This window comes from Colius striatus, chromosome Z, assembly GCF_028858725.1.
Source record: "Colius striatus isolate bColStr4 chromosome Z, bColStr4.1.hap1, whole genome shotgun sequence".
NCBI classification, from domain to species: Eukaryota; Metazoa; Chordata; class Aves; order Coliiformes; family Coliidae; genus Colius; species Colius striatus.
Genome location: NC_084790.1, coordinates 15,056,426 through 15,073,160, shown reverse-complemented (window position 1 = coordinate 15,073,160; position 16,735 = coordinate 15,056,426).

Below are 16,735 nucleotides of genomic sequence, written 5' to 3'. Positions count from 1 at the left end.
GTGAGCAAGACATTTTTACACTTTTGAAATATTTTGCCAAATCAGAATGATTGGTTTTGTAAGTTTTTTCACCAATAACTTTTTTTAAAAAATAAATCATACTTCAAAATCTTTAAACTCTAACATCGAATGTGTATTAAACTAAACTGAGTTATTCTAAGTAATGTCACTTTCAGTTTAAAAAATGAATCATAGAATCATAAAATCATAGAATGGTAAGGGTTTGGAAGGGACCTTTAGAGATCTTCTAGTCCAGCTTCCTTACAGAAGCAGGTCCATAGGTGGGTCTTGAAGACCTCCAAGGAACAAGACTCCACATCCTCCCTGGACAGCCTGTGCGAGGGCTCCATCATCCTCATAGTGAAATCGTTTTTTCTTATGTTTAAATGGAACTTTTTGTGTTCCAGCTTCATCCCATTACCCCTTGTCCTGTTATTAACTAGTAGAGAAAAAAAGGAGAGGAAAAAAGAGGAGAGGGGGAGCTGAACCTCCCTTGACCTGCTGGCCACACTCTTCTTGATGCATCCCAGGATGCCATTGGCCTTCTTGGCCGTGAGGGCACATTGCTGGCTCATGTTCAGTTAATTATAAATCAGGACTCCCATGTCTCTCTGCAGAGCTGCTCTCCAGCAGCTCAATCCCCAGCCTGTACTGCTGCAATAATAAATTAACATGCCTTTAAAGAACATTTTTAAAAATCATTTTAGGCACTGAAATATTGTTATTTCTAGATATAAATCCAGAAATGAAAGTGGATTATGAAATTTTCTGGTTTTTAAAAATATAAGCTTTAAGTTTTAGCAATAAATGTGCACTGTCTCCTTTTATAGGTGGAATTTTTTTAAATGAGATTTTTCCAACAAAAAATATGCCATTTCTGATAGAAAAGAGTCACAAATAGCTATTTTAAATAAAATATTATTTTCCTGTTCTGTTTTCCATTTTGTAAAGAGATATGACAAGCCGGATGAATCACAATTTTAATCATATGTGCTAAGATTTTTATTACAAGTTGTAAATGAGTTTCTTGGTGTATCTCAGTGAATTTCCTTGTCTTTTCATAGGCTCGTTGCAGATTAATTTAAAGCAAGTAATAATAAACACAAAATAAAGCCTAAATGTCAACCAGAGAGGTGCTCCTAATGTCTTCTAATTAGTTGGTACAAGAAACCTAATATACAGCGATTTAAAAAACCAAACAGACAAATCACTAAAAGGTAGAGTGCAGATATAGACACTTTCACTACAAGCCTACCCTTCATAAATATTTATGTAGTAAACCTTGTGTAAAACTAAACCACTACTGACTTCCTTGTGCTGCAGAGCAGCAAATGGAAGGTGTGCCACCTCAGATCTTACATAACAAAGTTTAAGTAGATGACCTGTTAGTACCCTTACCGGCTTTTTGAAGAAGTCAAAAGGAGATAATGCAACATTCAGTGTAACCAGCAGGTTGAGGGAAGTGATTGGCCCCCTCTACTCTGCCATGATAAGGCCACATCTGCAGTACTGTGTCCAGTTCTGGGCTCCTCAGTTTGAGAGAGATAGAGAACTTCTAGAAAGAGTCCAGGGAAGGGCTATAAGATGATTAGGGGACTGGAACATGTATTTTATGAGAAAAGTCTGAAAGACTTGGGGCTTGATTAGCCTTGAGAAGGCTGAGAGGGGACCTTATCAACACTTACAAATACTTAGAGTGAGGGTGGTCAAGAGGATGGACCCAGTCTTTTTTACGTAATGCTCAGCAACAGGACAAAGGGTAATGGACACAAGCTTATGAGATTCTACAAAATATGTTTCAACATTGCTGACAGGTAAAACCACAATGCCCATGCGCCTTCCCCACGCACCTTCTGTTAGAGGTGCCTGTACATCCTCGGGACTCAGAATGAGGTTTTGCTGTCTTGAAAAACATCACCTCTGCATATGCACCCGGGCCCAGGGTCAGCTAAGACTTGGAGGAGAGGGGAGTCTCAGACCCTCCAGAATTTTCCATTGATGGGACTGGGCATGCATCACATCAGTGAGGCAAGAGGCATGGATATGCCAAATAGTTCCAGGAATTCATTGACTATGAAATGAAGCAATGTTATAAAGAGCAAGACAAGCAAAGATTGAGTGGTCATGAAGGCGGCGACAGTGGCAACAGCAGAACAACATTCACCACACCAGACTCAAGGAAACATCAGAGGAAACATTGTCATAGAAGATCAGTGGACTGCCATGATGTGGTGGGCTAACATTGGTGTTGACTATTGTAATCTCTCTCTCTCTCTCTTTTTTCTCACAGTGTTGATTGTTGCCTTGTTAAAATAAAGTAGCTTAGCATTTGATTCCTTTTGGGTCTTAATTCTGTTCCTGAGAATACAAGAAACCTAATCATGATAACTTGTTTGATTGGACGTCACTCAGGAGTAAAACCCAGCCACTCTCAGCCACTCAGAATTGTCTGAGTTCAGTTGGAAAGCAAGGAGGCTTGACTCCTGCCAAAATTAGTGTGATCCTACAGGGAATAGTGACAAGTTGGAACACAAGAAGTTCTACTTGAACAGGAGGAAAAACTACCTTGTGAGGGTGACATCATTCTGGAACAGGCTACCTAGAGAGGTTGTGGAGTCATCTCTGAGTTTTTAAAAATTTGCATGGATGTGATTCTGTGTCGATTGAGTCGAACCTGCTTTAGCAAGGTGTTGGGCTAGATTATCTCTAGAGCTTCTATCCAACAAAAACATCTACAACATGCAGGTGTCTTCAGGAGTGATGGATGAGAGTATTCCAGTGCATTTGGAGGACAGTGTGTCAACTGTAATTGGGTTACACTGTCCTTCCTACAGTCTGAAATCCCTCATTAAAAAATGCTGTTCTAGAGCAGTTCTAGAGTGATCAGGCGATGACAGCCCAGGAAAAAGATGCTCAGGAACACCACATATTCCTTCCTTCCTTGTCCTTGTAGATAGGAGCTGTCCTGTAGACAAGAACTGCTGTAGAAATCAGCCTGTTTCATTAGGTCTGTTCAGAACATGTAGTTTGTATCATATCCTCAGACCAACCAGGTTTACTATAACTGATGTACACTTAAACCATTTTTAGGGTAGATGTACACTTATGACCAGGCTGCATTCTTCTAGAAGTGCACACTGGTTGACAGCTAGTCTGTTTTAATTTTCCTTTAAAAACCCAAAGAGTGGGTTACACTGAAATGTCCTAGACTCCTGTACTGCTAATCCCTCTCATCTTCAAAACAAAAAACTCCTAGAATATTTAGGTGCATGTAGTCCCCTGAAAAGATGACCTTAAACTCACATGAACCAAATGAGATGTTCTGCTTGATAGTTCAGGTATCAATATCTACAAAAGATGAGATGCTTGTACCACATAACACCCTGCAGATCAAGTTAACTTCTAGTTGAAGTGCCCTGGACACTTCTGGGGAGACACAACAGCATCTTTGTTCTTTCCCTTCCCAGTGACAATAGTTATGAATTGCCAAGAGAAGAAAAGATTTCTAAACTTCTTTTCCTACCAATCAATTTTGAACCAACCTCAGAAAAATTTTAACAGTCCTGGATCCATAGCAACTCATATAGGACTTGATCTAGTCACAAACCCAAAACCTATGGAGATAAATTGTCTTGAAACTTGGAAGCATTAGATAGGAGCTTGCAGCAATCTCTTCTGATACTGCTTCTCTTCTCCCCTAGTACAGCTAGATAAATGTGTACTGAGCCTTTTCATTCAATTGTTTACTATTATTTATCTGATCATTGAACTATGCTTCATTCCTTTGGCTGGGAATGAAAAGGAAGAGGCAAACTGGTTATGTTTCTATGCCAGTCTATGCATTTTATTACCTCTTCCAGATAAACAAAATGAGGATCTACTTCCCTGATTGTGATTGAGAGTGATTCACATAAGTATTACGACATTAAAACCACAAAGGCCATATAGTTGTAAATCACCTACCAATATAATTAAAAATTGCACAAACCAATTGGCTGATAACAAAGAGCTGATTGCAGGGTGCTCACACTGTACAGCTGTTCTCACTGGAGAATATACACAGTCCAAGTCTCCATTTTTGTTCAGCCTGGGAAACTAGTTTAGTTTAAAAGCTATACATGTTCTTGTCTCATATGAACCAGAATACTTTTTCGGAGACTTTTAAGTAACAAACTTTGTCCTATCACCTTTCAGTCACTTTTCTCTACTAAAGTATCACTATGGTTGCTATGGCTGTGTAAGGCAACAAATGAGGTTTTGATCATACAAGACCTCCTCCAGGTCTGAAAATGATTAAGAAAGGGCTTAATGTGAGTGGAAGGGCAATTTGCAACAAAGATTGTGCTCCATTTTCCTAGGAAGGGCACAGTTAATGAAAACTGAATGGTAAAATCTTCTAAAAGGGAAAAGGTTTTTGTTTTTTTTTAAATTCCAGAAAGAATTATGGAAGTGAGTGTGGCAAATTATATTAATATCTTATCACATCTAATGAGAAGTGCTGTGAGAGGTTTAATCAATGCAAACCCACAGATGACCCTGATCACTGCTCTTCCTGACAGCCTTAGCAGATACGGGAAACAAATCATTGTCCTGTAAGTCCTTGCAGAAATGCTTCAGGGGCCTGGTCAAGATAAATAAGCATTAATTTCACTGCAATACAAATTTGTCTTAAATTTGAGGAGTGAAAAAGAATCGGTGAGCAAAGGAAAAGCTACCACCCAAAGAAAAGCTCTTCAGTTAAGACATATGGTTAAAGAAAGTCAGTCAGCAAACACGTGTTGATGAAACAAAACGAATGCAATAAACACTAATCAATACAAATTTTTTTCTTTACACAGAACTCTGGAAGAGCTAATTAAACAAGAGAAAAAACTGCAACTGTGGGGCGGTTCAAGCAGAAGTCCATTACAATCATTTGAATATTTCTCTCAGGAAAGAAGTATCCTAGCAATGCTGAAAAGGCTAGATCCTTTTTGAAAGCTAAATCAGGGGAAACTAAGCTGAAAGCTAGATAAGGGTGAATGAACTGCATTGCATTCTCCCTTCACAGCACCTGCCACTGCTACACAACACTGAACACCTGCCTCAACTTTGCCAAAAGAGCAATGTCATTTACAAAGGATAAAAGGATATTTTTTCATATATTTATGACCTTTCTGAAATGTCTGCAAGCAAAGACTATCAATCAGTGCCAAAAATACAATGTGTACTCCAATGACTACTTTTTTATCACATATATCTGTTAAAATGATATCAAACTGCAGCACCAGACATTGTAATACTGAACAGACATTCATGACTTGCTTCTGTAACATGTGATGTAGCTTTAGGAAAAAGGTGCATTAACATAAATTTCTTTAGCTTAATAAGAACGTCTGAAATGAAAGGTGCTAAATCTTTTCACCTATAAACGGGAAAGTGGAGGAAAGATCTGAATGGTGAGTTTGGAAATGGAAGGGGAAAAAAGGATCAGGAACTGCTGATGGGTGGTGAGCTGGGAAGTGAATTGGATTGTCCTCTAGGTATTTTATAACAGATAACACGTGTGAGAGAGAAGTGATTGAAAGTGAGACAACCTAAGCCAAACTACCTCTTATTTGCCCCACACTAGAAACTCGAGAACTACCAGGGCCCAAAAAAACTGCTAAATTTGTGTAAGTAATCATGTATGAGTTGGTTGATTTAGTTCTAGTACCTCAAGGAAAGAAGACCACCTATTACTTTAAACTTCTTTTTCAACCTTGCAGGGGACAATGACCATTTCTTTGTCAAATGTGTCAGAAGAGTCAGTCTGGAGTCATTGTCCTTGTCCCACGTGTACCAATTTACTCTTCCCTCTCTTTCTGAAATCTCCATTTCCTTTGTGATCATGTCTGTTTTCTGAATCCAGGAGCCTCTGGCCACCAACAAGCAACCACTCACAGGCAGCCCTGACAGTGCATCTCAGCCAGTGTGGGCTGGTAAATCCCTAAGCTGTTATAATTCCAGCATCAAACCCATTCCAAAGCCATTTGATATTGCTGACGTTACTAAAACATTGTAAAAAACTGCTATCTTTCATTTGGAGCTGACACGTGCTGAAAGGAGCAGCTGTAATCTTGAGACACTGAGTGTATGCAGTGTCACGTTCTTTGTGATATTGAGTGTATTCTAATCAAGTTGGATTAAACATAAAGAAGAGACAAAAGTAAAATCAGTTTATCCGTGAGATTAAGAAAATGGGACCTATAAAATATCCTTTTTATAACTGGGCTCACAGAGTTCTTTTCTTAGAAACAGGAGGCAGCACAGGCTGAGTCCTCTAGGCACAGAGTTTGTGGGCAGCACTGCTTTGTCTTGTGCACCAGGAACCAAGTTGTGCTACTTGTATTTTTACACATCATATTGCCTAGATGTCTATCTTTTACAGGTTGAGATTCTTATCAAGTTCACAAGCTTAGTGTTCCTCTGACTCTCTGGGGAGTTCCTGAGTACCTAGTGGCACTACCTGAGTGCCAGAGGTGCAAAGCTCACAGAGAGTCCTCAGGGTTGGCAAGCAAGAAAACCTGTGAGAGGAGGTTTTTATGCTGTGTCTTGGTACTCAGGAGGCTAGGTGGATGTGACCATGGGGATGCCATTGCAACCTTAGTTTCCCCACAGGAGATAAGTAATATCAGACTCTAAAACCAAGTGATGCATTTCATTAGATGAAAAATATCCAGAATAGGGGTCTTTGCGCTGCAGTGGATAAGCCACTTAAAAACATTTTATGAGCAACTTAAGGGATATAGTTGGCCATGGCTTTTTTTTATTTATTTATTTTGCTAAGCCCTCCTAAATTTGGTGTCAGTGGTTTTTATTGCTGCTGAGGGCAATATTGGAAGTGAGAAAAGTTATCTGTATTAAATCCTCCTCCCTGGTAAAACATTTTGCTACATAAATATGTAGCAGGTGCATAAATCTCATGTTTTGCCCACAGAGCCCAGCTTTCACTGCTGCTATGCCCTGTGGCAGCTCCTGCCATGCCCAGCTGGGCCGGGGCCACTGCAGGAGATGTTGGCAGGCCAGCAGCAGGAGGCAGCTCCCCGTCCACAGAGAAGTACAGGACAGGCAGCTCTCTGCAGAGAGGAAAAACAGCACGGGCTAATAATTCCTTTCCTCTCTCAGCCATGATCAGCATGTCAGTCATTAAAACTACCCTTTGCCTGCAGGCTGCAGGGACAATCCAGCAACAGCAGCAACAGAGAAGGCGATCGAAGTCACGGTTCCGTTCATCAGTTTTATGTCCAACAAGGGAGAAGATTGAATTGCACAGTCTGCTGCTGCTCTGAGGAACTGCTCAATTTCCTAGATCCCTGTTATTAATTATCTGGTGGTCACGTTCAGATGCTGCACTAAATTCATTTCTGAGGAGCATGAAGAATTTCAAAGACTTGAGCACAATGTGTTTTGATCCTTCCCAATTGAATGTGGCTTCAATTCCTGAACCTGTGTAAAATATCCTAAAACATGGTGTTCTAAAGCACTGAGAGAGATGTGGTTGTGCCTTCAATTCCTGAACCTGTGTAAAATATCCTAAGACATGGTATTCTAAAGCACCGAGAGAGATTTGGTGTAAAGTGGTTCCAGGTACCTCAGGAAATAAGGCTATTGTGTTTTTAAGGTGAGATTCTTCTGCTTTCCCAGCTGCTTTCCAACACCACGGTCAAATCACTCATTTCTACAGCTCTGTCAAAAATTAAAGTTTCCTTATTATCCTGTAAAATGGAATATTTAATTTCAAATATAGTTCCATATGTGTTGAGTTGTTTTGTTTCCTTTTGTGACAAAAAAAGACACATGGTCTTCCATCTCAGTAGAGATAATTTAAAATTTGTTTCAAGAGTGCAAATATGGCAAAAGTTTCTTTATCCTACAGAGACCTGAAGCATCTGCTGGTAGTAGAATCTGAAAAGTATACAAAATACAATATACAAAGGACTGGCCTACACACTGGCTATGAATTGAAATGTTGGGACACTTGGAGAAATTGAATAAAAAAACATGTTTTCAAGATCTGTCATTAATTATGATATTAAGTAAGGTTAAATTGCTTGACTCATAAGCATGATGCACTCCTTTGTAGACCTAATGAGTGCATTCCAGAAGTAGGTAACTTGTAATTTTTATGATTAAGCACAACCAATAATTATATTGTTTGTTGAAAATCATCCAGTAAATCTACTGCTCTGATGTTTTCTGCCTCATACTCATAAAATAAGCAGCAGATTCCTTCTTAGAATAGCAAAGATGGCTGAATACTGTAAAAACAATGTTTTCTCTTTCAAATCCTAGAGCCTTTCCAGTTTTTCCATGAATGTTAGTTTTTGCTCATGTTGGAAATACTCTGTTAAGAGGGGTTTTTTTCCCATTAAAATGTGTGCAAATAGCTGTTCTCCACAAAAATGTTTCTACAAAGGAAATATTTGGGCAGAAATGTGGCATTTTTTTCCTTATTTACAGCATGTAATATTTTACTGATTACACTGCAGTTTCAAGAGAGGTAAAATTTCCACTTTGAGAGCAAAACAGTGCAATTGCCTTTAATTGAACAAACATACAGTGTGAATGATGACTACCCTAAAATATTTCCAGGAATTTAACTATTCTGGAATTAAATCAACGGTGAACCTGGGGTTTTTTACAAATTGAAGTGATGTCACAAGCAGTTTCCAAACAAAGAAGACATCAATTACCTACTCAGAATAAACAATTTCAAAACAACAAAACAATCATCCCTGAACAGCATGAAAATTTTAAACTGCATTTTCAAAGACTTTTGGATCTCAGAAAGCAAAAAAGATTCTGCCTGTGCCAGTCAGAGAAACTGTACACAAATTATTCAGAGAGGAGAGCATCCTGCAGATGGCCAGTACTTGATGATGCTGTGCTCATGGGGAAAGTGACAGATCCTGGGCAAAACAGGATGGGAAGGTGCTTGATGAATTCCAGGCTGAGCTGATGGAATAGAGCAGCTTCAGGAGAAATCATTATACATTAGATAAAAAGGAGTGGTTCTGAGACTGACAGTATTGTTCATCATGTGAGTGCAAGTAAAAGGGGGTCTGACTTATGGGTGTCTATGGGCAAGGCTGAAATTAACAAGCATCTAAAATCATGAAATTCAGGCCTTCTGCAGGTAAAATAAAATGGAAACACGTTTTTTTGGAGAGAGAGTAACAAGAATGTAAACCAAAGCACACAGCATGCCTGGGGCTGAGTGAGGATTCTGCCAAGCTGTTTTGTGTCAGCCTGGTGCAGCCAAGATGGGGGACAGTAACTGACAGTTCTGCCTTCCCCCACTGTGCCTCAGCTCCTGCTCTCAGGCTGCTGCCAGAAAAGGAACAAGGAGGGACCAAGCCTCCTGCTTGTGAGGGCGATACTTGGAGGCCAGGCTTAATCAGGGTAAGAAAATCCTGCTGGAAAGAAAGAGGAGCAAGAGATGAGGGGAGAAAGAGGGAAACAGAGGGGAGAAAATGTGCTGCTCCTCTCTGATCAACATGAGATGCACAATGAGAATCACTTCCTTGAGTCCTCAAAAAATTATTGTGGAGATAAGTTTGACTTTGTGTTAAACTGAATGATGAAACTCAAATTTAATCTTCCAAGTGTATCACTCAGCATGTAAACAGCCTTTTCCAATCATTTGTGGGGAAAAAAAGGCTAGAACAAAATACAAATACTTTCATAAAACACAAGCAGGTAAATACAGTTGGATTCAAAATGGAAAAAATATTTCACATAAATCTTGAAGCCAAATATGAACTTTACTACCCCACTGACTGGCATCCTAACTTTTAAGTTTGCTAGGACTACACTCAAGTGTGGTTTACAAAATGTATCTGCTGTGTGTAATGTTCATAAACCTAAAGCCTTTGAATAGGTAGCTTCATGATAGAATAAATTTCCCCAGCAATATCATCTCAACTCCACTTGTCCTTGCAGATTCAGTCCTCCTCTGACAGGTGGCTTTTTAAACCACATGAGGCAACACAGCAGCAGCCACTGTCCCTCTTAAGCCAGGCTGCAACCACACTTGTACAGAAAGATTCAACCTCCTTCTTTTTTCAGTGATTCATGACTGAATCTCCATGCACGTGGAATGAAATGGAACTTTGACTACTGCCTGTCAAAATTTCAGGACTTCTGTCAAATGACATAAAACCAAAGTTGCTGGAAGGAGATGAGCAGAATGCTACCAGGAGCCAACATAGCAATGCTGTGAACTGCCATTCTTTATGTTACCGTTGACATATGGGAATTGATGAGGCAAACCAATTCTGCAACAGTCTAAGCTACACATGGAGGACTTCTTTCTTAATTATGGACTCACAGAAAAAATAGTTGTAAATAGCAGGGTGGTAGGAATACTGTTTAATCAGACAAAAATTAGACTTTTTTTTCATTTTAATATTTTTAATATTTTTAATTAAAAATTAAAAGTATTTAAAAATACTTTTTAATCAGAAAAAAAGAATCTTCTTCATTCTAATGTTTGTTTCTTATTTCATCAAATTTATATTTTTTTTCAAAAAAAACTTGACCCCAAGATCAAGTGGACATTTACAGGCAGCACAATATCTACTGTCTCGTGTCTTTGTTAGTCATACACCCTATTGAAAAACCTTCTCTCTTGATTTTTTTTCGAATACAGCTATCGAAAAACCTTTGTTTTCAGTAGATATGAATTTGTATTAAGAATCAAGAAAACACTAGCCACCTGCAAAGTTACTATTTTAAGTACAAAGTATGCTGCAGCTCCAAAAGACAGATGCTGTAAAAAACAGTATATTATTACTAATAGAAATAAAAATGAAATAATTTCATCGAATTTCCACTATGAAAAAAATCCCTACATTTTATGACAGAAAGTACAGTGAGGTAATTTCCTCACTATAGAAAAGTCATTCAATTTTGACAGTGCATTAAGAAGTGTGAAATAAGGAACCAAAAGAAGCACATTTGGTATTATTCTTTGCACTAGGTAACCATAGGGACTGTTTCAATTAGTGACTGTTTTGAGTCGGTTGGATTTCACACAGTCTCACTCCTTGATAGGGGCCAATGTGGCAAAAGTTTGATCCTGTCCCAGGCACTAGCAGGTGTAATGTAAGTGTGTTCAACTTCTTTCTGCCAACGTGGGCAAAGCCGGCTGCACAGCATTAAACTGGGAGACTTGATATACAGAGTAAAAAACACTCAAATTCCACCCTCAAATCATACACAAACCATCCTTTTCTTTTTTTTTTTTTTTGGTGAAAGGACATTCAGATTTATGTAGTCTGAGTTGCAACTTGACTATCTAGACATACTGAGAATTCATAAATCAATCATTATACACAGTTACAACAGCTGTAAAAATAAATGTGGTACATTTATAGGATCATGTCCTGGTTTAAACCCATCAGGGAACAAAAGACTATGATTAGCCTCAAGTACCAAAGACCTGAGGATTGCCAAAGGGCAGGGAGAGCTTAATTGCCGCTTAAGGTTCAGGACAAAACAGACCAGGCTACTCAGCTTGGGGAAGAAAACAGAAAATAATTTAATGCAACACCAACTAAAACATAACCTTAAAACCCCAAAACATAACCAAAATAAAACAACACAGAGTGGTACAACAATGAAGAGTCTTACCAGCCCTTTAAGACCATCTTCTCCCAACCGCTCCCCTCTTCCCGGGTGCACAGCCATGATCCCGGTGTGTTTTTGCCTCCTCCCCAACTGAATGTCTCAGGGGGGCAGGGAGTGGGGGTTTCAGTCAGTCTATTCCTGGTAGCTTCTGCTGTTTGTCTCTCCTCAGGGCACGTGAGCTCCTCACCCATCCTCCCTGCCAGTCCGTGGGGTAACTCACACACACGGCAGCCCTGCACAGGCTGCTCCGATGTGCATTTATCCCAAAGGCTGCAGCTCCTCTCTGCCTCTCGTGTGGGGCTGCTCTGCGGCCCGCAGGCTCTCCAGCACGGCCTGCGCCATGGCCGCCTCCCCACACAGTCCCTCGCCCATCTGGGTGCACTCACACGGAGCTGCTGGTGGCTCTCAGTCCTGCCATTGCCCTCCACGGGTTGCAGGGGCACAGCCTGTGTTCTCACCACAGCTTGCAGAGGGGTCTCTGGTCTGGTGCTCCTCCTTCCTTCCTCCTTCTCTGACTGTAGGGTCCACGTGGTCGCCTCCACCTTGGATCATTCTTACACGTCCTTCCAAGCACTTCCAAGTAAATAAAGTAGATAGGCAGGGTGTGGAAACCTGTTCTGATACCACCTTGGGTTGGCTCCCTCACTTCTGGAAACAGAAGTTTTAACAGTTTTGTAAGTGAAGTTCTCATAGCTCCCAGGGTAACCAGCCTGGTGTGTATTCAGGAGGTTGACCTTCAGTCTATATCAGAATCTTATGTTCCCAAATAACCTGATGAAGGAGTATTAGAAAGAGAAAACATTATCTTCATTTTCCAAATGTGAGGAAATTTGCAGTACAGACAGGCTCATAGGATTATTTTTTTTTTCTGTATCACAGAGGTTATTTGCTGTATAATAAATTCATCTTGTACAGCAGAAAGAAGAGAGACATGGAGATAACCAGTTGTATTAGGAGAGATGTAGCTTTATTTGAGCCCAGCATTACTGGTATTTTTATGGAAACAGGTGTCCGTAAAAAGTACCTAAAGATCACACATTGTGAGTGATCAATGCGAGGGAAAGGAAGGAGTGACTTTATACCTCAGAGAGGACCATCAACAAGATTATGTGAGGAGATCAGATGACAGGAGCATTAAGATTCTCTGTAAATGTGGTTCTATCCTTCTGTGATGTTCCAGCATGGAGAGACACTCCTCTCTATCAGTTCACATGGGAAACTTGGAGGTTCACCTTAGCTAAGCACATCAAGGAAACCTGTGGGGCTGCCATTGTGCACATCACTTTATGGTGATTTTCCCAGAAGTGTAGAGGCAGCCCCCAGCTGCCTGCAGAAGGGGCCAAATGGCTCTTACTCCTTCTAGATCCATGAGGTGGGTTAAGAGCACAGGCACTACTCCTTGCTCTGACACTGATGTGCTAGGCTGGTCACAGACAACCATGGATCAATGTCTGAGAACAGAGACATAGCAAGTGCACGTGTATGCCCAGAGTTACCTGAGTGGTGCTACACAGCTTCCTGTAAGAGCTGCTGCATCATACTTTTGAGCTGTGTAGATGCAAGGCCTGGAAAGCAATCTTCCAATCATTGTTACTCTTATGTTTTACTGCTTTGTCTCTATGAGAGCTTGGAAATTGCTGTGGCTTCAGTTCATGTCACACTGAAATGTGCCACCTTAGTCATTGCTACAGACTTGCTTCACCTTCCCCCTCACCCACTGCCCCCAAATTATTTGAGATTTTTAGCATGAAAGAAAGTTAAACAAGTTCCCAAAGGTCAGTATTTGTTGCATTTAAGGGTCCAAAGTAGAAACAAGAGAAACTTGTTTCCTTGCTCCTTTCCTTGTCCTTCAGTAGAACAGAAGCACCAAATCGGTGCACCGTTTACAGTCATTACTCAAATGCAATGCCATGTAGGTAATTTGGTGCATTGATTGCTACCTGGACCATGTCTAGAAAGCTCAACAGGGGCTGCAAAGCGTGACCAACACAGAGGATACAAACTCAGCAGGTCATCCTACCTCAAGTGTCCTGCTGTTTCAGCTGCATGATACTTGAAATCATTGATATAAAGCTAGCTAGGATGTGTTTGAGCAGCCCTTCAGGCATGGAAAATAAACCATGTAAACCATGACCGGCTGGCTGCTGATTATGTGAATCAGCTGGCCTGAGTTGTCTGAGGAATATTTCTCAGCCAGTATAATTTCTCCTTCCTAGGATAAAAAAATCTTGTGTCTCACAAAGGCTGTTACAAAAATGGTAGAGTGTTGATCTACCTCATCTAATCCAAGAGGCACCTCAGCTGTTTGCTGGACAGTCCCATGACTTTCTTGTGCTCTCTCACCGCTGTGGTATGAGGGCGCAGAGGCAACATCTGCTGCTGTGACTCGTTCTGCCTCTGCAAGCCAAACAGCATCTGTGCCACAGAAAGGCTGAGCCTGATTTGGAACCAACAAGTTGACAGACAGCTGTTGATATCGATTAGGCTATTGCTTCTTTAGTCCGTTACTGAGTGCTTGGAGGTGATACAATCTGGGAAATGGTGTGGAAATGCCCAGATTTTTCATTGCACTGGAAAAAGGCTTCTTTCTATTGAGAATGTGACAAAATTTCCCAGTTTATATATTTTTTCAGAACTCTAGATTACACACATATAAGTATTTTCCCAAAACAAAACCAAATGCTATCTTTTATAGTCAGTGAGCTGATGCTCTTAGTAAATTCCTGAGAAAGGTAATGCTGGCTGCAGTTCAGGACAGCTTTCTGTGGACATGAATGGCACAGACCCTCCTTAAATATTGTTTTATCAAACCCAGAAGAGAGTGAAGACTTTGCAGGGCTGCCTAGGAGAGTTAGAGGTGGGGATGAGTGGGAGCTCTAATCTGCTTTGCCCATGGAAGGTTCAAAATGGTAGCGGGGACACCAGGTGCCCAGCTGCCCAGAATTGCTCCAGAGGAACTCGCCAAAGCAGGTGCAGGATGCATTGTGGAATAGGCGAAACTCCCATCAGGAAACAAACAGAAAAAACCAGCTTGTGGCATCCTCATCACAGCCCCAGTGCTCAAGCAGTCATTTTTCACTCTGCTTTCCCAGTGGCCCAGGCAAATTACAAGTATGAGGAAACTTCCCTGGGCAGCCCAAGCACAGCAGAAGTCTGAGCTTCCTAATGGGCATCAGCTGGAGTGAGAAAATCTTTTTCTTCCCCTCCCTTTCAAAAAACTATATTTTAATAGGTTGAGACTAATCTGGTCCACAGATGTCATTAATACTCATTTATCCAGCCTATGCACTATCACACTCTCAAAAAAAAAAGTCCTTGGATGATCAGCTGAAGTTGAAAGTACAGGAAACTGAATCTGGTGTGTGCTTCTGCCATTAGAAATCTGTTCTAGGCACTCTCATCTGCTTTCTTCTTTGATGTCTGTTTCTGTGACTTTCCATTTCCATGTAGTGTTTAAGCCCCTTTCATCATGGTTTCCACAGTACCTGGTGTATGTATGAAAGAGATATTTTACCTATCTGTGTTTAAATGATGGCTGCCAGGTTTCACTGTATTTTATAGCAGTTCCAGTTACAAAGAAACAAACATGTATCAACATACCCAGAAATTTCAGAAAAGGAAATTAATACCTTGAAATTTGCATGGGAAAAAAACCTACCCCAAGCACTGTCAGGATTGTCTTTCTCTGGGCCTAAGGAGACAAAGATTTTGTAGTCAGTGTCACTTTTGCTAGATACTTGTTCAATTGGGTTTCCAGCCTATTTTCCTCCCTTGCATATCAGTATGCTGAGCTACTTGGCCACTAACATTCAAACATAGAAGCACAAAAGTTTAACAGTACTTGCAAGCTTTCCGAAAAAGATCTGTAGAAAAAACGTCCAAATAGCCCGTCAACCTTGGAGAAAAAAATCAGCTGTATGTTTTCAGTGAGATACTGAGGGAAAGGCTCTGCTCTTCATTGCATTTCTTGTCTTTCAAGAAATGACTCAGACTTTCCTGCACCATTCGGTATTCTCTTCCACGTGCACAGAGTTAAAGTTTAACGGCTACATGCAAATCATAGAAATTTGTTTGTGTTTCCTCACAATTTTAAAGTTTTTAATGCTATTTTATTGCCTTAAAGCTTTGCCATGGGATTTTTGTAAACAGTAATTTTTGTTGAGGACTCTATAAATATAGTCAGATATGTATGAAAGCAGGTGTAAGTAAAATGTTAAGCATGCAAATTAAGATCTAATACAGGCTTTGCCAAACAATTCAGGAGGAATTTTTTCATAAAAGAGCTGGTAACAGAAGGGCTGAAGACAATTATAGTAGCCAAAGACATGCAAAGAGAGATGTAAAGAAACAAAAATAGTAACACTTTCAGCTTTCTATTCTCACAGGAGCTCCAGACCTGTGAAATTTGTTCCATGTTTAGATGGAAAGAGAAAATAGAACTAGACAAGTGAAGGACAGAATGAAAAAAATTTCAAATTTGTTGCTTACTTCAAGCATTCAGGAGCTGACCTTATTTCTACAGGTTAACAGCAAGCATTAGTAGTGTTTAATCAGTAATCCCCAGTCTTCTTAGAGATCTTGCACATGTCAAGAGCATAATGCATCAAAAAAATACATTATTCAATTGAGATGGCACTGTGCCATGTGACAAAAGAACTTAACATGATAGGAAAAATAACCTAAAAAAAATTTTGCAAGGCAACTCTTAGGAAATCCTCACAGAAAAGACTGTAATTTTCACCTAGGTATTCCAAACAACATCACACAGAGCCAATACCAAATACTTATAGGTGGAAATATTGGCTCAATCAGTCCCTCAATCAGTTCCTAAATCGGTCTCTCAGGTCCTGATTGCAGTTGTAGGGAAAGATGTGAAAGTCAGCTTTGGAAGAAGACTTCTTCCAGGAGCCTGTTTGGAAAGAACAGGAAAGAAACGGGATATTTTTTAGCAATCTGACACATTCCCATTATTCTCCTCATAAGGAGGAACAAGTTTGGTGCTTAAAATACATGAAGAGGCATAATTATGATACCCTCCTTAAAAATAAGTATATATAGGGAGACTGGGAGATCAGAGGAGGAA